At 35.7% G+C, this 24,858-nt stretch overlaps 1 long non-coding RNA gene across 1 annotated transcript in view; it reads right to left on the bottom strand.

Moving 5' to 3' along the window:
• Nucleotides 1–880: 880 nt before the first annotated feature.
• The window catches only part of LOC147578093 (uncharacterized), a 59,285-nt gene continuing 35,307 nt past the window's right edge, over nt 881–24,858 (bottom strand). The window contains exon 4 of the long non-coding RNA XR_015254783.1: nt 881–2,339. This is a non-coding gene — a long non-coding RNA (uncharacterized LOC147578093). The remainder of the gene's footprint in view (nt 2,340–24,858) is intronic.

Raw genomic sequence — 24,858 nt, 5'->3', positions numbered from 1 at the left:
TTCAGTAAATCCATGATGGTCATGAAGAAAATAAATTTCTGACATATTAAACCCAGATCTCTCAGAGTATGAAATGTAGCTTGTTATATTTCTTCAATATTTTTTGATTTGTGGGACAGATTGTGACTGACGACGGTATGCAGCAAACTGCATTTCATAATTTTATCCGATGACTCATTCTCTCAACAAGATGGTTGCCTCCAGACAAAAGAAATGGTTTTGAATTCAAGCAAACAGAAGCTTCACAGCTTCCAAGCAACACCACATTATGTTGAGCACAACAACAAGCAAGTTCTTTTACTAGGGGTCCTACAAAGAATAGAGGCTGCCTTGAAGGGCATCTTTAGAGGCAGCTGAGAAACTGCATGGCCATCTGTTCTGGATGATACAGAAAAAATTATTGCATGCAAAGAGGGTCACACTAGACAACTTCTAAGTTAGCTTCTAATTCTAAATCTGATATAAAAGATTATGTAAAATACAACCAATATAAGTGCCATTTAAAATTTCTCTTCTTCAAGATAAATATCTACATCAGCTAACAAGGAAATAAATTATCTTGGTCAACCCAATTAAAAGGGGCAGCAATTTGAAAGACAATGCCTAAAACAAAATTCTGGCAAGAAGAGAAAGGATGAGAACGTTCCTGACATGCAAAGATCTGTTTCCTAAAGAAGAAATGGCAATTCTCCTTAGGAAACACTGACATTGATGTTTCCTGCTCTTTAAAAATAACATAAATGTGTAGGAGTCCTTATTTCTTTATGAAACTAATTTTTTATTGTTAGGTCTCCTTGGAGAAATATAATTTTTTATGATTTCAACTGGCATTTGAAATCTATTTTTGTGGCTTAACAAGAAAAGCAATACTACCATCATGTGGCAAAAGAGATTAAATTTATTTTTTAAAAAATAAAAAAAATTCCAGAGATGAAATTTAAATCCAAGAATAGAAGTTCTAACCAAATGTACACCCATTCTTGTATCGTTTAGATAATGTTCCTATCTCTCAATAAATAATTTTCAACTTTTCCAAATTCTTGTAATAAAGGCAAAGTTTATATGACAAAGGAAAACTGTAATTAATTCTTCTCATTTAAGTTAGACTGTGAATAGCGGCTTCCATCCTGTTTCCTTGTGTATTACCAGTAAAACAAAAGAAAAAATCTGAAAGCCTATGAAAGTATCACTTATTTTACTACAACAGTGCAGTCATAAATACTTAAACAAGCAAGCAAAGAATTCTAGAAAGATAATCAAGCAAAGAACAAAAGCTAGAACTTTGAATATTACTTTAAATTATAAGATAATTTCCCATGTGTTATCTTAATTAACCCTAACAACCATCATCTGATATCATTATTAATATCTACATTTTACTAATAGGGAAACTAAAATGCAAAGATAATAAATAATTTACTCACAACCAGAAGGTAATTTCACTTACTTTGTCAAGATTCTCATGATGCACTAAGGAAAAATTAGCCATTTTCTTCTCAAACCCTGCTAACACTTTGCACTAACTTCTTACAGCACTTATCACATTGCACTGTAATCATGTTTTTTCTCCCTCAGTTGTAAGGAGGATTCTTGAACTTGGTGATACTTATTCGGTAAATATTATCAAAACTTTACTTACTCACAATGAACAACCTGAAGTGGATTTCAAATACAGCTTTCTCTACATCAGTGGCTCTTAAAGTGTGGATCCTAAGCCAGCATCATCAGCGTCACTGGAACTTGTTAGATATGAAAATTTGGGGCCCCTCTCCTAATCTACTAAATCAGAAAACCTGAGGATGGGGCCTACCAATCTATGTTTTAAAATGCCCTCCAGGCGGCACTTGGAATGAGCACTGGGTGTCACACATAAGTGATGCACCCCTGGGATCTACTAACTTGAGAATAAACAAACAAACAAACAAACAAACAAACAAACAAACAAACAAATAAATAAATAAATAAATAAATAAATAAAATTTTAAAGAATAAAAATAAAAAGCCCTCCAGATAATTCCAATGTACCCTCCAGCTTAAGAACCTCTGTTCTCACCAAATCACCAAGGTGGATACTGCTGTGTGCAGCCCAAATGCGTGCATAATGAAAGCACTCAATCCACCTGCTACTAGAAGCAAAGCAGCTGACAGTTCTCAGCTGGGTCCTTCTCAGAGAACCGATCCCAAAGAAAGAGAGTCCCCTCACCTAAGGACACACTTGAACATCACCTCCTATGGGAAGCCTTCATTAAACAATATATTCTTCTCCATGTGGGCTGAGGGTCTCTGCTGTGTGCTCCCAGAGCACTTTGTTGATTATTTCATCATAAACAGCACTGCACCTGGAATATAAATGGCACATCCATTAAATAAATCCGTATTTATTTAATGACTATCACTTGTCACGATGTGTCTAAATCATCTATTTAAGTGTCTATTAATAATCTTCCTCTCTGGACAGTAAGCTCCTGGAAAGCAGAGACAATACTTCATTTATATACTAATGTCCAGTGCCTGGCAAACTATCTGACTAATTAGTGCTACATAAATATTTAGTAAATTAGTAAACATTCTACTTTCTGTGGATTCAAAGATGAATAATATGGACCCATCAATGAGAAATTCACACTCCAGTTGAAAAAAGAGGACTGTGAACTATATAAATCATGGTGCCACCTGATACATGTTATCAAAGAGTATGAACAAACTGCCTTACACCATACCAGGAATAATACTATCTCCTTTTACTTCAATCCTGCTTATCTTTCACAGCTCAAGAAGACAGATCTCTCCCTTCCCTGACTTCCTATAATATATACTCTCTTTTTCACACATTTGGCTCACAGTGTATATATATTGTTTAGCAGTGTTTTATATATATGCCCTGCCTACCCATATAAATTGAAAATTTAGATTAGGAAATATGTCTTTGTATCTCAAATGCCTAAACCAATAACTCAACAATTATCATATAGTTGTCAATTTAGTAAATATTTTTATGGAAATAAAAAATAAATTAGCCCTGCCTTAGGTAGGGTTACCTAGGAAACAGATTTTGAACAGAGATTTGCATATAGAAGATCAACTGGGGAATGTCTGCTCTGGAACACCCAGAACAGGGTGACACTATTGCAACAAAGGCCTCAGCCTGTCCTACAGGAGCTCTGGAGCCATGATGGCTCTTCTCGCTGTCCCACGTTGAAATCTGAGACTTTATGTCCCCACATCAACCGCTGAATGGAGGCTGTCCCTAGGAAGGGGCATAACCTTGGAAAAGACAACTCCTTTCAGCAAGAAGTAATTACTAGAGGGACTGACTACCTGTGAATGAATCATCATCACACAACACTCATAACACCTGCAGAAAGGAAAGTTTTGGGCCAGCAGAGGGGATCTGGCTGTGCACCTCTGTATCACTGTAGTACCAGTGTTTTAGTTGTGAGAACTAATCATACATGTGAAGAGACATATTTGCTGTTATTTGTACTTGGCTTAATATTTGATGTATTGATGTTACATCTCCATTAAATAAATTCTGAAAGCCAATTTGTCTCAAGAATTTAAACAGTAACTACTACATATTTTACTCAATACCTTCTTTAAAAAATTTAAACTATTATTATGGCTGAGTCTCCAAATACTCTCCTTTAAATAGCAGACAAACCTGCACAGGTACAAAGATTATAAACTCAGCTTTGCACAGTGTGCCTAACTTGATCTAAAGCATCAACACCATAGATATAAATTATTTATTATTATTATTATAACTTCCAAGGTTATTGCTTTATTTATATTGATAGTTTCCTATGATTTCTGAATAATTTTCATTCCTTCACAGGAATCCAGGTTGCAGAATTTGGTTGGGACTAATAAGACCTGGTGGCTTACATATAAATGATTCAACAGCCACCAGTTATTAGAATGAGACCATTACTAATGTGAAGATTTACTTGATACAACATGAATTTTTTAAACTTCTGTCATGTGATTTTAATTTTTGAGACTTGATATCTTCCCCAAAATGATGTGTTCTTTTCATTTTGCATGGCTGATAGTCCCTAACTCATAGCTCTTTTATTAAGATATATCAACACATTTTGTATATTTTAATACCTGAATTTACTATTAGTATTTTATTATAACTACCAGAGACATTTAGAGGTTTCATATTACAGAACATAAGAAACTGAGTCTGTATAACTTGTCATTTTGGAACATCATACTAAACTTTCTTTATAATATTGACTTCAACCCATGACTATGATATATCATTTTACATATTTAGGTCTTATTTAATAATGTCTTTCAATAAGGGTTGTGTTTGTCTCCACAGGAATCTTAAACATTTTGTTATATTCAAAAAACATTATGTTGCTATTGCAAATATCTTCTTAAATCACATTTTCTAATTAGTTGTGATGGGAAAGAAAAATAAAATTGATTTAAATATCAATATTATATATTATAGCCTTGTAAAACTCTCATTAGTTTTAATAACTTCTCTATAAATTTCTTTTGGTTCTTCAAGTAGACAATTATATTGGCTGAAAATAATCATTTAGGTTTTTTTCTAAACATGTATTCCAAATGTTATTCTTTTAATTAACTTATTAAAAAACTGATAACTACAAAAATGTTGACTTAAAGTGGTGATATCAGGTAGACAAGTCTTGTTTCTAATTTTTAAAGAAATTCTCTTTGGAGTGATGTTTGGTATGAATTTTTATGGATAGCTCTAGCAGGCTAAAGTTCTCTTCAAGAATTTTCTTTCTAAGAAGTTGTTTTTTTTAAATATTGAATTAGTGTTACATTTTTTCAATTATATTTTATATCTTTATATGATTATATCATTCTTGTCCTTTAAATTATTAAAGATACATTGATTTTTCTAATTCTAATGCTGCATTCCTATAATTCCAATTTCATAATAATGTGTTAGCCTTTGATGAATTCTATTCCTTAATATTTACTTAATTGTTTTGTGTGTTTTTGGTGAAATACCTCTATAAAATCTTTGTTTCTTATCAGTTTTTGTTATCAAGGCCTTACTAGCCTCATAAAATGAGTTAGAAAGTTTAGTATTTCCAAATAAGATGGTATATTTGTCAGTTGTCTTACAAATGTGTCAGTGGTTTTCATAGATATTTAAAACTAAATACTAGGTGCATGCAACTTTAGAATTTTGAATTTTCATAGTGAAAAGAACTTTTTACCAAGGCATGCTATTTTTCCCTAGTAATTCTTTGTCTTAAATTCTTTCTTGTCTGATATTTAAGTAATAGGCAGCTTGTATGAAAGTTTTCTCGTGTGGCATCAAAATGCAACAGGTAGGAAATTCCAAAGTAAAGGGTGCAGCAAGACTATATTTTCAAATGATGGATCTGAGAACTGGTTTCACATATTTAAAAATCATTTGCTCACACAGAGCATCAAAACATAGCAAAAGGGATAGAAAGGATTAAATAAGAATAGTTATTCATTGTACTACTAGGAGTCAACACTTCCACTATCACCACAGACAGAAATATAAAATGTTAGAAACAATTCCCTATGTATCTTTCATATTTATACATGTTTAGGCATTAACAGCCCTTTTGCTCCATGACTCTTTCATCAGGAATGGTTCTCAGATGGCCCTGGCAGGATAGAAACAGACTCACTCTGGAGAAAGTTTATTTACATTTATGTATAATAAAGATAGAGACATCTTTTCTCCTGAAAACATTACAAGGTAATAATGATAGAGATGTCTCCCTTTCTCCCCAGAGGTACTTGTTTATAGACCAGGTAATAAAGATAAGGTCTCTCTCCAGAGAAGATGGGTAGGTTTGCCAGCAGTCTCTCATGAGATTGGAGGTTTCCTGGGGCACCTGGGTGGCTCAGTGGGTTAAGCGTTCAACTTCGGCTCAGGTCATGATCTCATTGCTCGTATAAATTGGAGCCCCGTGTCAGGCTCTGTGCTGACAGCTCAGAGGCTAGAGCCTGCTTTGGATTCTGTCTCTGTCTCTCTCTGCCCCTCCCCTGCACCCCCCCCCCTCAAATATAAATAAACATTTAAAAATTAAAAAAAAAAAAGATTGGAGGTTTTCTAAGATCAGTGTTCCTCAGCTTTGACACTGACCTACTCGGCACAGAATCCACCTGGATCCACTTCCAGATCACTTCTTGTAAAACTTTCAGGAAAAGGAAAACTGACGTGAACCTGCAGCTCATGCCGCCTGCTGTGCTGTAAATAATAAACTCTAAATCCATTTGGGATCATTGTCTTCTGATCAGCCAAAACTATGGAAGACAAGCTACTGGCATCTGTCACCATGCTACTATTTCCAAACTGCTTGAGAACTTCAGGTCTGATAAAGTTAAAAAAAGTCTGCAGAAGTTCTAATAACTTGTTTCTTACAAAGGTTCTTGAATCCCAAAATCAGATGTGAAATTCATAGTTGGAATGTCAGTATGGGATCATTTTTTAAAAGTCACTACTTAAGACAACTTATTACTAGGATAAGATGATCATAACAAAAAGACAATGTGAAAAGTACTGCTGGGGCACCTGATAAAAGAGCATCATCTGAAGAAGAGCCATTGCCCACTAAGAAAGTTGTAGTCTGATGGGCGTATGTTTTCAGAGAAGCCATGAGAGGACCCCACAGGAGAAAAATCAGTCAAATAAAAATTTGGATATACCCTTTACTTCTTTTCCAACTACAATATAGCTCCTTTCCCAAAGATACCCAATTACAGCTAAATCCTTCAATGAATGTAGAAGTGTTCAATAATGTTTGGAAAGGAATCTGTTTTGCAAGATAATGTAATATTGGAATTCTTTTCTAAGAGTAAACATAAAAGTCATGGGATCTAGAATTGTCACTGAATAGCAAGGAAAGTAGTAATCACCTTTAAAGCATTGAGTAGGTATTAAAAAATAGTAGGTAACAAAGGTAAAGTCGGTTTCATAGTTATACTCCATAAACACTGATGGCTCAATATAGCCTCTACATTAAAGGAGTTAAACTAGCTTTCTTTTAGTTACATTTGCCTACTATAACTTTTTCTAGTATTTGTTTCACTGTAGTTTGAAAATTTGTCTTTACATGGATAATTGAGTCTAACATTTACATTTACTGTGTTATATTTGTTTTTACTTTTTCTATATGATTCTATATGATTCTCTATTTTTCATTTTCTTCTTCCTGCATTCTTTTGAATGCATGTAGTTTCTTCAATTTTTCTTTTATTCATTCTGCTTTTTCCTTGTATAGTTTTAAAGTTAATTTAATCATGCCACTTTATTTTAATAACTTTAGAAATTTTCCATCAAAATCTAGACTTGAAAGAAAAAGTATAAAAGCTTAAAATACTTTAAAATCAATATCTTTTAACTTCTATTGTCCAGAAGCTCAGGGCTTTTTTTTTAATTTATAGTAGTTTCATCTTTTTATTATCTCACAAATTGGGACATAATATATTTACTCAAATGTTTACCATTTTCTTCTCTCATTTCAGACCTTCTGTCATTATTTTTCAAATGAAACATTTATTTTTTTAATTTTTTCCCAGGAAGTATTAACCTTTTATATTTCTTTTTTATAACACAAACTATTTTTATTTATTTTTAAGTTTTTATTTTAATTTGTTAGTTAAAATATAGTGTTATATTAGTTTCAGGTATACAATATAATTCAACAGTTCCATGTATCACCCTGTTGCTCATCACAAGTGCACACCTTAATCCCCAACACCCATTCTTTCAAGTTTTTATCTAAATTCTAGTTAGTTAACATACAGTTTTATGTTAGTTTCAGGTGTACAATACAGTGATTTAACACTTCCATACAACACCCAGTGCTCATCACAAGTGCACTCCTTAATCTCCATCACTTATTTAACCCATTTCTCCCAACCCCTCCTCTGATAACCACCAACTCTCTATGGTTAAAAGTCTATTTTCATTAGGATATAAAATATATAAAGAACTTAATAAAACCCTAAAATGAATAATCTAGTTAAGAAACAGGAGACATGAATAGACATTTTTCCAAAGGCATACAGATGGCCAACAGACACATGAAAAGATGCTCAACATCATCAGTGAAATACAAATCAAAACTACAATGAGATATCACCTCACACCTGTCAGAATGGCTAAAATCAACAACACACGAAACAGGTGTTGACAAGGATATGAAGAAAAGAGAATACTTCTACCCTGTTGGTGGGAATGCAAGCAAACTGGTGCAGCCACTTCGGAAAACAGTATGGAGGTTCCTCAAAAAGTTAAAAGTAAAACCACCCTATGACCCAGCAATTGCACCACTAGGTATCTACACAAAGAACAGAAAAATACTAATTCAAAAGGATGCATGCACCGTAGTGTTCATAGCAGCCTATCTACAATAGCCAAATTGTGGAAACTGCCCAAGTGTTCACAAACTGATGGATAGAGAACACGTGGTACATATATACACAATGGAATTTTAGCCATTAAAAAGAACAAAATCTTGCCATATGCAATGGCATGGATAGAGCTGGAGAGTATTAATGCTAAGCAAAATAAGTCAGAGAAATACAAATACCAAATAAAATGTATCTTTTAAAGGTTCTTTAGTGAGAAGTTAATAGAAAGTTTTCTTTCTCTCTTTTTATATACCTTAAAATGCCGTGATGACAATTATTTTCTCTCCAGTCTCTGAAGATTTTATCCCACTGCCTTATGGCTTTCCTTGATGCAGCTACAAGTCACTTGTCAGAATAGTTATATTTCTTTGTAAATAATCATTTTATTTTTCTCTCTGGCTGCTTTAAAGATTTTTCTTTTGGTTTAAAAATTAGAACTCTAATTAGATATAGTTAGATGTTCTCATTTTTCCACATCTCTTAGTTTCTCTTTACTATTTCTCATTACTTATTTACTTTTTGTTTTACTGTCTTTAATTTCTTCAGATCTTTCAGTCTCCTAAGTAACCCATCCATTTTATATCCAACTGTCCATTTAAAGAAATTTTCTGGATTTTTTTCAAATATCAGATAATTTTTATAGTTTCTTTTTTAGGTAAATTCAAAAATATTTGTTCCATTTACATTTAAATAATATTTGGACTGATATATAAGTCTCAGATCACAATCTTCCAGTATTATATGTTACTGGAAAGTCTGTGGCCAGCTTGATATATTTTGTTGTTGGATAACTTAACCTCTTTGCCTGTATGCACAAAGTATTTTGTCTTTATTGCTGGCATACAGTAAATGTCAAAATACAAAAAACTTTTTCTTCATTAAAAAATTGTAAGATAATTGAATATTGCCAGCAAAAATAATATCAACATATTGTGGGGATTATGACCCATATTGACATAAAACGCATGACAAAAATGGCACAAATGAGGGTGATTGAGTGTAAAATTGTACAGTTTTTACACTATTTATGCAGTGGTCTAATATTACTTGAAGGTGAATGGTGATAAATATATCTTAAATATTTTAAACTTTAGAGCTGCTGCAAAAAAAGTAGAGCCAATAGGCAATAATGAAGATAAGATAGAATATTAAAACACACAATCTAAATAAAGGCACAGGGGTGCCTGGGTGGCTCAGTCAGTTAGGCATCCAGCTTTGGCCCAGGTCATGATCCTGCACTTCATGAGTTCAAGCCCCACATCAGGCTCTGTGTTGACAGCTCAGAGCCTGGAGCCTGCTTCAGATTCTGTGTCTCCCTCTCTCTCTCTCTGCCCCTCCCCTGCTTACACTCTGTCTCTCTGTCTCCCAAAAATAAATAAACATTAAAAAAAAGTGTTTTTAATAAATTAAGGCAGAACATCAGGAAAAAGAATATACGCCACAAATAAGAAATAAACAGCAGATACTAGACTTAAATCCAAATACACTTAAAATTACGTTAAATATAAAGAGTCTAAACATGCCAATTAAAATGTAGAGATTGTCGGGGTGCCTGGGTGGTTCAGTTGGTTAAGTGTCTGACTTCAGCTCAGGTCATGATCTCACAGTCCGTGAGGTCAAACCCTGCATTGGGTTCTGTGATGATAGCTCTCAGAACCTGGAGCCTGCTTCAGTTTCTGTGTCTCCCTCTCTCTCTCCCTGTGTGTGCTAGCACTCTGTCTGTCTGTCTGTCTCTCTCTCTCTCTCAAAAATAAACATTAAAGGGGCGCCTGGGTGGCGCAGTCGGTTAAGCGTCCGACTTCAGCCAGGTCACAATCTCGCACTCCGTGAGTTCGAGCCCCGCGTCGGGCTCTGGGCTGATGGCTCAGAGCCTGGAGCCTGTTTCCGATTCTGTGCCTCCCTCTCTCTCTGCCCCTCCCCCGTTCATGCTTTGTCTCTCTCTGTCCCAAAAATAAATAAACGTTGAAAAAAAAAATTAAAAAAAATAAAATAAAATAAACATTAAAAAAAAAATTTAGAGATTGTCATGAGGTGCCTGGGTGGCTCAGTCAGTTAAGCATCTGACTTCAGCTCAGGTCATGGTCTCACAGTTTGTGGGTTCGAGCCCCACGTCGGGCTCTGGGCTGACAGCTCAGAGCCTGGAGCCTGCTTCAGATTCTGTGTTACCCTCTCTCTCTCTGCCCCTCCCCTGCTCATGCTCTGTCTCTCTCTCAAAGACAGATAATAAACATTAAAAAAAAAGTGTTTAAAAATGTAGAGATTATCAGAATGACTATGGATTTTTCTGTGATAATTTTTTTAGGATATAGTATTGCTTTTCAATTTTTGATTCAAATATTTTGGTTCTAAAACATTTCTTGAACTATAGCTTTCAATCTTTCTATTATATTTTTCAATCAAAATAATTATGGGTACTTGAAATTCTCCTTAGTCTCTCTTCCATACAAATTTCTCTCCAACCTTTTTTATCTTCCTATAGACACTGTAACAAATTACCACAAACATAGTGGCTTAAAACAATAAACACTCTCTTACAGCTCTAGAGGTCAGGAATGTGAAGTGGGTTTCACTGGGCAAAAACCAAGGTGTGGGTGGTGCTATGCTCCCTCTGGAAGTTCTAGAGGATAATCTGTTTTCCTGCCTTTTCCAGCTTCTAGACCGGCATTCCTTGCATCCCTTGGACCATAGCCCCTTCCTGCATCTTCAAAGTCAACAACATTCCATCTTTAAATACATCTCTGCTTTATTAAATCACTTTCTCCTTTTCTGTCACCATGGTCAAATATCTCTTTACCTACTTCCCGTAAGGACAGTTGTGATTACATTAGGGGCCAGCAGGATAATCTCTCCATCTCCAGATACTTAATCACATCTGCAAAGTCACCCTTGCCATATAGATAACATTCATAAATTCCAGGGATTAGGATATGGGTATCTTTGGGGGCATTATTTAATTTACCACAAATCCTTTTTAATTAGTTGTTCATTTCCAATTCATTTTGCCTGCTTCTCCCACTCCTACTGGGTTTTCAATCACTTCCATTATCTGTTGTTATATTAATCACATGATCTTCATTTCCGGGGGTCATTTTTTTTCATTAATTTCTTCTTAATCTGAGCTCATGTATTTTTTAAATTGTAAGAAGTATTTAAAATCTTCAAAAAACAATATGATGATTTTAAAATAAATTTGAAAATTCTTTGATGCTTATCCCATCAAAAACTGGAGTTTAATTTTCCTTCTTTTAAACATGGGTAACTCTTGTTGACTCACTTGTAACAAACAGAATATGACAGAAGAGTCAATATGTAGCTTTTGAGGCTAGGTTATAAAAGGCATTGTTGCTTTTGCCCTATGATCTTAAAATCGCTCACCAGGGGGTAAGCCAACAACCATGTTGTAAGAACAATAAAGCAGCCTGTGAAGAGGTTCATATGGAGAGACACTGAGGCCTCCCACCAATAAACAGTAACAATTTGCTAGCCATTTGACACAGAAGAAAGATGGTTGTCTATGAACCAGGAAGCTGGCTCTTACCAGAAATCTCTCAATGCTTTGATCTCAGATTTCCCAGCCTCCAGAACAGTGAGACATACATGTTTGTTGCTTCAGCCACCTAGTTTATGGTATTCTGTTATAGAAGCCCAAACAGATCAAGACATTCTTGTTCTGTAAAAGACCATTAAGCCATGAAACATTCTGAAATTATTTTTATGCTTAATGCATGAGTTCTTCATCTATAAAGTCAAAATATAAACTGATAGCTACTACATCTCACAAAGCTATACTAAGAGTTAATACAGGGGCACCTGGGTGGCTCAGTCGGTTGAGTGTCCGACTTCAGCTTGGGTCATGATCTCATGGTTCGTGGGTTGGAGCCCCATGTCGGGCTCTGTGCTGACAGCTCAGAGCCTGGAGCCTGCTTCGGATTCTGTGTCTCCCTCTTTCGCTGACTCACTCTCTGTCTCTGTCTCTGTCTCTCTCTCTCTAAAAAATAAAAATAAACATAAAAAAAAGAGTTGATACAGTATTTTATTACTATATTGGAGATTTAGGAAAAGTTAATATTCAGATGGTAACATTATTATTGTGTTATGACCTCCCTTTATGGTTTGGGTAATGAGTTATTTAATTCCCATAATATTAAACAATTTAAATAAAACTTCTAGAGATGGACAAATTAAATGGTTTGATGGCATAGTGTTTAGAGTGAAGCAATTGAATAAAACTGTAGGGATATTTGTAATCAAGCTAGATTTAAGTAACATCTGATGTACTTTTATGGAATAATAGCTTTGATGATAAGCTAATTTGAGAAAAGTAAGTCCAGCTGTATATTCATTAGAAATAAGGAAAATGCTCTCCCTAAAACATAAAGCAACATATAAGAGGCAATCTAGTAAAGCATCCATTAGCTTAAGAATATGTATATAATTCCAATGGCAGTCTTAGCTCCACCAGTGACTAAGCAAGTTTATTTCAGCTCCTTCTTTTATGTTTCAGTGCCTCAGAAAAACAGTGTAAAACAATAGTTTCATATTTATCTTGAATATTTAATGAATAGATTGTGATTTTAAGTGTACTGATATGGAGAAAGGGAACAGATATATGCACATTTTAGGGAATAAATCATTTCAATTTATTAGGAAAAAAACTTTGGAACTTTCAGACTATATGTATTATGAAAAAACAATATATTATCATTAAAGACAATGTTATTTCTCTCCCTCTCTTTTTTTTTTTAAGTAGACTTCACACCCAATGCAGAGCCCAATGTGGAGCCCACCACAGCGCTTGAACTCACAACCCTGAGATCAAGACCTGAGCTGAGATCAAGAGTCAGATGCTTAAACAACTGAGCCACCCAGGCACCCCACAGATAATGTTATTTCTAAATAGTTTGAATTTATTTGCACTTACTGACTCTAATAAGCACTTGTAAAATTATTTTAACATCTTAGCAATTTTATAAGATGCTTTTAGAAAGCAGTTTTTTTAATGTTTACAAATTTGTGGTAAGGTGTATAGTATTCCTCACTCTATCCTATGAAAGATCACAATGTGGTATATCACAAAGAAGATGGGTTTTATGTGCCATACAAACCTGAGAGGGAACCTTGACAAATAGTTTAAGTTACTTAGTAATGTTACCTCTTCACATCTGTTTTCTAATCTATACAGTGGGTATTGTAAAACCTACCAGTGTGGTTTGGAAGATTAAGTGAACAACATATATTTATTTAGTATCTGAAATGACATAGATGCTTATAAATATCTTCTCTATTACTAATTCTGAAGTAATTTATCAATTTGTTCTCCCTTCCCTTGCTCTATGTGTTTCGCCCTCTTTCTACGCCATAATCTGATCATATAATTTGATCACAAAAGGATGATTGATAATTCATGAGTTTGAAGAGAGAAAATTCAATCACTTTCGAGTTCCTTTTTGGATTATAATCATGGGTAAGAAAACTACAGCTCACAGGCCAAACTCAGCCTGCAGCCTGTTTTTACATGACCGACCCATGAGCTAAGAGTAAGTTACAAAGAAGGAAGAGGAAGAGGGGAAGGAGCAAAAGAAAGAGTAAGGAGATAGGGAAGAGGAGGAAGAAGAGACTATGTGACAGACTATATGTGGCCCAGAACACCAAAAATATTTATATTCAGACCCATAAATGAAAACATTTCTGGATTATACCCTGAAGGCATTGTGATCTGAAACTTCATCTTACTGCATGGAATTGAGAATTCACCATAATTAGCTATAAGGAAATAATAAATAAAAACCTAGACTTGGAAATAACTGTGTTTATTAACAATAAAGAAACCAAATAAAGATTAAAGGTATAACAAATCTGTGATTATTTTTAGATATTAGTAAAAATAATTCTTAGTTACCTAGAGTCTGAGTTAAAATTAAATTCATTTGAAATGTTGCTTAAATTACTAGAAAGCTTCCAGTTTTGCAACCAAGCAGGCTCACTGCACCATACACTACTTGAATATTACAGTAGTGGAAGTTAAAGATGTTTAATTAAAATGCTTGAACTGCAATATTAGTAGTTATTTATTGAGCTGTTATTTCAGAATTTTGGAGGAAATACAATTTATGTGTTAAGCAAGCAATAAAAACCCCAGCATAAAAGTCAGACTTCCAACTACCTCTTACTTCAGCAGAAATTTAACTTTCTTGCCAAACCTGATTTATTTTCATATGCCCAAGCATATGGAAATGAGCACAGGACTTAGTCAAGGTACAAAAGAATCAAACTGCAGGCAAGAAATTTAATAAAAATTAGAAATGTAACCCATAATGTTAGTGGTCTTCAGTCTTAGGAATTCTGTTGTTCACTATATAGATAAGATACATGAACCCCTTTTCTCGGAACTGACTTACTACACACAAGCTGAGCCCCCCACAGCATTATTTGTCCCATATGATCATGTTAGCCCAGCCATAATCCTTCCAAATGGACACAATCAAATCTTTCTCCTAAAATGGGGTTTCAGATTCATAGTCAATCTCTGTTAACTGCTTGAGCGTTTGTGGAACAAAAGTGGGGGGGGGGGGGGGTCTTAAGCCATATTTATAGAGAAGCAGGAAAAAAAATCTTTAAACAAGGAAATGTTCAGATTCACAGAGCAAGGCCAGAATAGACTATGCTATTCTGTATCTAGAAAAAAATCTGTGTCATTACCTTGTCTCCTGATGGGCTTCCTGTTTCTGTTTCCCATCCTGTGAGGCCCAGCTGACCTTCCTATTCCCCACTTGTGTGAAATACCATTAATCCATATATAATACATATTTATTTTCTCTACAGCACTGCTCCCTAGAGCTTCTGATCAGTAGGCCTGAGAATCTGTATTTCCAAAATGTTTACAGGCGATTCTGAAATGTGGAAAGGAGACCACACTTTGAGAATTACTACTTTAAGGTCATTATGTATACAAAAAAGTGTTTGGTTTGAGTGATGGGATGGGGTGGTTGAGCGATGATATGGTATCATTACACAGGTCAGCAAATTGGAAAAAAGAAACTATGGTCTTCAATCTAGATGACCCTGCTGCGATATGAACCATCCAATCATCCAAGCACCCCTTAATACACTAGTGTTTCTACCCACTGTGTGATAAATCAGGACTTCAGAAACTGCTAACAAGTGTCTCAAGCCATGACTTCTAGTGTCATGACCTAGACCTCTAAGCCTTGTTGAAGAACCATCACTTCCATGAACCGTGAGTTTTGGGGGAACAAGACGCTGATCCTTATTAGTCCCAACAGCCTTCCATCATCTATGATACCCAAACTCAAGGACTCGAACATCTCTAACATCTTTCCCAGAATGAACCACTTCTATTGGAATCCTTCCCAATCTATAATAATCCATTTGCATCACTTTGATGAGCCTAAGTTTTCAAAACTAAAGGTTCTGTTTGACATATTGTGAGGGCAAGAGGCTAAGTTACTGGGAAAGAAGAGAAAATCTCTGAATATAGAATGCAAGTCATTAGCTTTGGGTAGGTACTAGAGTTGAAATATAATAAATCTATACATTACACAAGATTCATACAGTACAGGGCTATCTCCCAGTCTGGAAGACAGAATCCACCCACAATTTCTTAAGGTCAGAACTTCAGTATATCAAATCACCTTCGTGTCAAAACCAATTCCTGTAGATTTTTATTCATTCAACAAATACTTTTTGGGCACACATACTTCAGTGGAAGACCCAGGCTTCATAGGCTTTAATCTAGCACAATCTAGCACAAAATTTTATATAATTTTAAGAAAAATTATATAAAATTATACACATAAAATCATCCATAAAAATAATGAAAAAGTAAACCACAATAAATTACAAATTGTATTAAGTTGCAGTACCAAAAATATAAAATCAGAAAGTGACATATGTCCGTTAATTAACTTCCTTTACTAAATTAACTTTCAGCTTCACAATTTGTCATTAGTAATGACATGAAAAATTTTAGAATTATTGTCATATTTGGGAAAAACTATCAAGAAGAGGACTGTTTTGACTAGGTGTTGATAAGTGAAAAATCTATTTATCTACTTATATTTTACTCATCTGATATTTGGAAGACTTTTCCACAAATTAGCTTCTGGCTCTGAACTATTCTGTTTGTTCCCCTCTTCCCACATACTTTAGGTCCTGAAGCTGTAGTGAGTTCATATTATAATAACTGCCTATGCTGTACTTTTATGCTTCAATCTTGATTGAGTCAACACAGCAGGCTATAGTAATATTCCTAGAAAACATCTCTGCATCAGCATGGCTAGCAATGATTTAACTCTATGGGGGAATGAATACAAATAACATAAATAAATCTCATTAAACAAAGTATATTGGCAAATCAATTTCCTCTAAGCCAGATTCCGAAACTATCTATCGCTACTTGAGTGCCAAGCCAAAGATGCAGTAGAAGGATTTATTACAGACTGAAAAAAAATCTTATTTTTAAAAAAATCTTACAAAATCTTATAAAAATATATGAACACTGATAGGGCCTCTCCCAAGACTTTGGAATGAACCCATGCAAGTAAGAGGCCCTAAAACTATGCTGCCTTTAATTCATGCTAAACCTACCTCTATATCCTCCCACTAGACAGACCAGGAGTTGGCTTTATTTTAGAAAAATGGGTGACATTTAAAAGGTAAATGCTCTGGACTCAAGAAGACTGGGTACAACTTTGAGGCTCCTACTTAATGCCCTGTTTGTCATGGGCCATGCACTTGACTTTAGTTTCCTCACATCAAAGATGAGGCTGGTGGGTAATAATGTCTCCACAAAACACATATTTAAGTGAATGCAGGGTTGTTGTTCTTTTGTTTGTTTGTTTGTTTGTTTGTTTGCTTTTAGAGAGTGAGAGTATGAGTGGGGGAGAGGGACAGAGGAAGAAAGAGAGACTGCTAAGCAGGCTTCACGCCAGCACAGAGCCTGATTCCATGTCCCTGGTATCACAACCTGAGCAGAAATCAAGAGTCAGATGCTCAACCAACTGAGCCACCCAGGCACCCCTAAGTGAGTGCAATTTTTATTTTTTTATTTTTTTTTAAATTTTTTTTTCAACGTTTATTTATTTTTTTGGGGACAGAGAGAGACAGAGCATGAACAGGGGAGGGGCAGAGAGAGAGGGAGACACAGAATCGGAAACAGGCTCCAGGCTCTGAGCCATCAGCCCAGAGCCTGACGCGGGGCTCGAACTCACGGACCGCGAGATCGTGACCTGGCTGAAGTCGGACGCTTAACCGACTGCGCCACCCAGGCGCCCCAGTGAGTGCAATTTTTAAACTATAGAGTGATTTATAAATGCTTATAATTATTTTTATTAATAATATCAGTACTACTATACACACTACTAGTTTGAATAATCAACTTAAGGTTATAAAAATTGCTTTTACCCTTCTGCATTCTTAGCATCTAGTCTCTACAATGTTTGTTCCTCTGTGACTAACCTAGATGAAATAAAAGCATAGGAAGATTACAGACTTGCTATGCATGGACTCCTAGTGCACAATTATCCTTTTCTGGAAAAGGTTTCCCTGGTAACTTGCCTTACTAAGCCTTATACCCATAAGTACCTGAAATAGCCAAGCAACCACTGAGTGTGTGAGTTATTTTTTTAAACAATCTCTGTAAAGTCCAAGAAATTTTTGAACAGGACTTCTTAAAACAGTTATATCTTTTTTTCCTATTCTAAGCATTATTGCAATGTATTGGAACAGAACCTTATGATTATTTTTGTTTGTGTTTTTAACAAAGATAGATAGGAGTTCGCTCATATCAAGGGATCAAGCTAATGTACCTTAAGATGGCTCATGGCTAATCTCTCAGGTAAATCTACTTGGGAACCCAGCAAAATTCCCAAACTTTTAAAGGAAATTTTATAAAAAGACGGCATTCAGAACTTTTCACAAAACTTTATTCATATTTATCTGACAGACTAAATTTAGATTTAGATTTTCTCTTGAATACTTTGCTTGGAAATCAAGTTTCCAGAAAAGAAATTTTAAAGATTAGAAAAAGAATCTGGCATTCTAAAGTGGGCATAAAACTCTTAACAAAATTACTTAAGTGCAAAGGGGATCATTTTAATGTGACGTGGCAAAGAACGAAGAAAAATCAAAACAGTTCTTGGACCATGCCTGTTAATAATCCTGAGCATATTTGAAATAATTTTATGGTATTTACATTATAGCAGAACACTGTAGAAACACAGTAAAATTTTAAATATATCCCCACAATTCTTATAAATTAATTATTTAACTAGTAAGTAGAAAGTGAAACCAAAGCATAAAAGAACAGAAATGCACAAAATACAGGGTTCCTGGGTGGCTCATTCAGTTAAGCATCCAACTTCAGCTCAGGTCATGATCTCATGGCTCATGGGTTCGAGCCTTGCATCAGCCTGTCTGTGCTGACAGCTCAGAGCCTGGAGCCTGCTTTGGATTCTGTGTCTCCCTCTGTCTCTACTCCTCCCCCACTTATTCTCTATCTTTCTCTCTGTCTCTCTCTCAAAACTAAACAATAAAAAAAAAAAAAATGCACATAATAAACACAAGGTATCAAAGGCACTGATTTAAGAAATTTAGGTGTTTTAAAGTATTAAAATGTTGATAGCACTTTCTCTGGGTGTTTATTTCCAGAATAGGGTCTTCTCTCCCTATTGTGTACCATAGAGTTTAGGATCAGCTTTTCTATGTATCATGTTTGGCTTTTCATCCATTCAACAAATATTTACTGAATACCTACAATTTTGCAGATACTATGTGAGACACTGGAGGTATAAAAGGAGAACAACAAAAAATGAAAACACTAATTTGAAAAAATAAATGCACCCCTACGTTTATTGCAACATTATTCACAATAGCCAAGATATGGAAGCAACCTAAGTGTCCATCAATAGATGAGTAGATAAAAAAGATGTACTACATATACATAATGGCATAGTACTCAGCCATAAAAAAGAATGAAATCTTGCCATTTGTGACAACATGGATGAACTAGAGAGTATTAAGTGAAATAAGTCAGAGAAAAATACCATATGATTTCACTTATATTTGGAATCTAAAAACAAAACAAATGAACAAACAACATTAACAAAAGAGAAACAGACTCATAGAGAACTAGTAGTTGCCAGAGGGGAGGGAGTCAGGGGATGGGCAAAATAGGTGAAGGGGATTAAGAGGTGCAAACTTCAAGTTATGAAATAACTAAGACACAGGGACAAAAAGTATATCATAGGGAATGTAGACAATAATACTGTAATAATTTTGTCTGGTTAACACATGGTAACTACACTTCTCATGGTGAGCATTTCATAATGTATATAATTGTTGATGGGGCGCCTGGGTGGCTCAGTCAGTTGAGCATCTGACTTCCACTCAGGTCATGATCTCACGGTCTGTGAGTTCAAGCCCCACGTCAGGCTCTGTGCTGACAGCTCAGAGCCTGGAGCCTGCTTCCGATTCTGTGTTTCCCTCTCTCTCTGCCCCTCCCCCACTCATGCTCTGTCTCTCTCTTTCTCTGTCAAAAATAAATAAACATTTAAAAAAATTATATAATTGTTGAATTACTATGTTGTACACCTGAAACTAATATATTATATGTCAACTAAGCTGCAATTAAAAATACACACACACAGGGGCGCCTGGGTGGCTCAGTCGGTTAAGTGTCTGACTTCGGCTCAGGTCATGATCTCGCGGTCTGTGAGTTCGAGCCCCACGTCGGGCTCTGGGCTGATGGCTCAGAGCCTGGAGCCTGCTTCCGATTCTGTGTTTCCCTCTCTCTCTGCCCCTCCCCCATTCATGCTGTGTCTCTCTCTGTCTCAAAAATAAATAAACATTAACAAAAAATTTAAAAAAATACACACACACACACACACACACACACACACACACACACACACATAAACTGAGAACAGAAGAATAATGGTCCCAAATCTCTGGTATTGAAATTTTAGTGGAATATAACAGAAGGACCATATGAGATTTGGTCCTGCATTCTAGGAATTACTGCAAAGGCTCGATATTATATGCAAAACATGTAAAGTTCCTACATTCTAAGCTCAGAAATTCATCAACAGTTGGGCTCACATTTATCTTCAAGGCCAAATGAGGGGCAAGAATCCAAAATCTTTTCTACTACACTCAATGCTCATCATTTCTGACAGTCACAACACATAGAAGACTGAGGAAAAGAGAGTGAATTGCCTTTTCAGAAGTGCAGTATCCAAGGAAAAAGACAAATTTCTTCTTTTCTCAATACAGCTAAATGAATGCTTCTCCTTCCAAAATCCACTGGAAATGGGGAGCTTCATGAAAATCACTTATACAATAGTAGGATTTCTACAAGAAAAGGAGAAAAATGTTTTGTTCCCAATTGAATATTTGTGGAACCAACAGACTCATTAATCTACCCCTGGGAAACCATCAGCTGGAAAGAGAGAAAGAAGATAGGGCTAAAACAGAGGGAACAGTAAAACTGCACTTATACTGTTAAGGCTGAGGCAAGTGGACAGTAAGATGCTATGGGGCAAGCAAAGAGCTAAGGGTACAGGTAGCTCTAAGACAGAGCTAGATTTCCCATATGAGGAAGTCATCAGGGAATCTGAACAGATTCTGACTCACGACAGAAATGACCAATGGCAGCCAGAGACCTCTCATCAATTAACAAATAATTGCATCCATTCTCAGTTCAATAAGCAGAGGTTTGGTGTTGTTTTTTTTTTTTTTTTTCTATCTCCTTCCTCTCCACCAGAACCTGAGAGAGGAGCTAGACCCTAGAAGAGGAAGTCAGATGGGGAAATTGTGTTCAAAGCTACTGAAGACCAGACAGTACTAGTTATGCTCTGAAGGCAGAGTTTTGAGTAGAGTTTGAGACAGAAGTCTTAAAATATACAAGACTGGGATGTTAAAGGCTGAATAGGACTGTTCTAATAACTGAAAGTGCCTGGAATATTAAAGAGTCTATTTACAATTCCATTAGGCAAAGTGAATAGCATTGGTCTCCCAAGAGTCTGGCTCAAGTCATGAGGAAAGCTAACAGCGATACAAATGGAACCAAGCAGATGTGTCACTGAAAGCTAGATGTGGGATTTAGGCAGGCCCAAATCCCAGAAAAGATATCTGAACTAAGATACAGATTTGAAAGCTCTCAGCACCTAAAATATCACCAATAAATAATAATATTAACAAAAATATAATAAAATAATATTAACAATAACAAGTAACATTTATTGACCTAATTGCCAGGCACCATACTATGAGTCTTATAGGGGTTAGATAATTTAATCCTTAGGACATCCTAATATACCAAAGGTTCCATTTTGTACCCATTTTTCAGAGAAGGAAAATGATATTTATAGAATTTAAGGGACTTGCTCCTGTCTCCTAGTTGGTAAATAACAGAACAGGTATCTAAACAAAAGTAGTTCTGACTCCTCCAATGGCCACTTGCTTTATTGAATTCAATAAACTGCCTTCCGAAGATTTTCAACAGTATGAAAGTAGATATTATCATTTAGAGATAAAGTAAGAAGGAAGAAAAGATAGATAAAAAAATAGGAAAGGTTAATTTAGATATTTTGTAAGATGAGGACAGTGAGGTCATTACAGAAATATAAAAGGTTGATTTGTTTCCCAAAACAGTGTTGAGAGCCAACTTAGAATGAAGAACATAACTTTATAATAGCACCTACTTTGCTGGTGGTGGATATGCCTTTACAAGCAAAATGCTTGTTTTCTCTGAGACATCACATTTCACCTATCAGTTCCATTCTCTATTCCTTAATAACAGCAGCACAGAATAAAGTACATAATTAATAAGTTTCTTATATGTATATACTTATACAAAAAAGGTACAGATAGTGAATGAGTATATATATATATCTTTTTAACAACAGTGGTATATTTTGTGGATTACATTCTTTTAATGTGATTCATTTCGTAAGTTATAGAACATTCTATATTTCCGGTAAGATGCAGAAAACTGCACTAAAATTGCTGAGGTCCATTTGTAGCAAAACATCCAAAGCTATTGCATTCACTATCCTTCTTTCTTTACACAGCCACACCTCATTTAACTGACACAGCACAGGAAGGAGAGGTGCAACATAAATTCTCCAGGGTAGCTGAACCTTACTTACTGTAGTATCAAATTGATTCTACTTTAATTAATTTGATGGAAACATTTAAAAATATGTTACATACTTCCAGTCCTTTATTCAGAAGGTACATTATATAAAATGTATCCTTTTCTTGTGGTCTAGACTCATAAATATCATTAGAGTATCTGTGGTACACTCTAAACTAGCAATACTTCCAGGAGGTATTCAGGTCATTTTCCTTTAGACTAAGACCACTTCAGAATGGGCATAATTACTTGAATAAAACAAAGCACAACAAAGAACACCATGTGCCTTGGATTCGGCTACACATGGATTAAAATCTTGGCTCTCCTATTCAGGAGCTAAGTCACTCTTTAGGTAAGCTACTACCCACTTCATAGGCTTTGTTTTCCCATTAGCAAAATGGAGGTAAAATAAGAGTTAATAATGAGTAGGTACTAAGTGCTGGCTACTATGCTATGGTCTTGACTGCAGAATGAGCAGTATAGTGCAAGTGTTAAAAAAAAAAAATGTGGAGTTGGATCATTTCCTAGCACTGTTACCTTAGGCAAATTACTTAACCTCTCCATGCCATACTTTCATCATTAGTAAAAATGAGATCATAAAGATACCTTCTTCACAAAGTTATTGTGAAAGTTAATATCCAAAACACTTAGAGGAGTGCCTAGATCCTAGTAAGCATTGAGTGATAGTGATAAAGCTGAGGAAGAGGATCTCATGTAATCCCTCTAGCAATCTTGAGTTACTTAATTTTACAATTACTTATTTTGGAGATGAGGAAATTAAAGCTCAGACACCTTAAATAACTTGCCAAGGTCACACCACTAGTAAGGAAGTGTTGACATCATATGCAAGGATGTAACCACTAAACACTGCCGCTATGTGCGCACTCCCACGTGTGCTGCTCACACTGTTGGTGAAGACCCTAGAGTTATGCAGGGCACAACCTCATAAAGTAAAGCAGCCCTGCCACCTAAGGTTGCCTCCTTATTTCATGCAATATCTTTTGAAGGTTAAGTGAAAGTATGGGGCACTCGACACAGTTTCTTGCACACAGCCTTTCAATAAATGATAAGTGTCTATTACCCTGTCATGCTTCAGTTTCTTTTAGCTCTTTTGGCTATATCTAATCTAGTACATGCCAAACCTAAAGAGAAATGGCCTGAGGGATATGCTCTTACCTCCTACTAGGCAAACTTTGTGGATTTCTTGACAAATGTTTTATTCTGGGTGTGGTGGAAATTTTCTAAAATGGCCCTCAATGATCATCACCTCCTGGTATTTATGCCCTTGGATAATCTCTTTCCCTGAGTGTGGGCTGAACCTAGAGATTTGCTTCTAACCAACAGATTAGGGCAAAAGTGATAGATGTCACTTCCAAGATTGGGTTATAAAAGACTATAACTCTTATCTTGCTTACACTCTCTTGCCCTCTCACTTGCCCACTCTGATGAAGCCAGCTGCCATACTGTGGGCTGCCCTCTGGAGAGGTTTCGTAAGAAACGAAAAGATAGCCTCCAGGCAATAGCAGCCAAGTACTGAGCCCCTCAATCCAACAACTGATAAGAAACTAAACCCTGACAACAAACAAGAGTATACTGGAAGCAGACCCACCTGAGACAAACCTTATGATGACTACAGCCCAACCATGATGGCAGCCTTGTGAGACCCAGCGTCAGAGGACCTGCTAAGCTAGACCCAGGCATCTGACTCACAGAAGCTTCCAGATAATGTTGTTTTAAGCCAGTAAGTTCTGAGGTAATTTGTTACATAGCAATATACACTAGGGCTTGTACTATTTAGCCTCAAAACCCTGCTTATGTTTCATATGGTTAACCAAGACCACACTACTAAAAATAGATAACAATCTCTGATAAAACTTTTGCCACATGGTATTGCTGTTTTGTGATTTCTTTTTTGCCTATCGTAGTAGACTGTGTGAGCTCTTTGAGAGTTAAAACTGCTGCCTTCATTTTCTAAAAGCAGGAACCCTTGTTATCCACCAATGTTGGAGGATTTTTTTACAATACCTGGGATTCCTTGTCTCGCCACTTGCAGAATTAAGAGGTGGATACAAAATGAGCAGCGGGCAAAAGTTTATTAGAGTATAAGGTTAGAAAGGAAGAATAGTAGGAAAGCTCTCTTTACAGAGAGGGGACATTGGAAAGTGAATGCCTGTGACAATAGGCAAGGGTCTTTGTTTTGTAAGGTTTTGGTTAGCCTTCCCCCTTCCCTTCCTCCTTGTTCTTTCTCAGGTTCTACCCTTATTGGCTTGATAACTCTAGGTGCTGGGTTGTCCATTCCTGATTGGCTCATT

The sequence above is a fragment of the Puma concolor genome, chromosome C1, assembly GCF_028749965.1.
Source record: "Puma concolor isolate L17-30 chromosome C1, mPumCon1.1.hap2, whole genome shotgun sequence".
NCBI lineage: Eukaryota > Metazoa > Chordata > Mammalia > Carnivora > Felidae > Puma > Puma concolor.
This window is presented reverse-complemented; position numbering and strand designations above follow the sequence as displayed.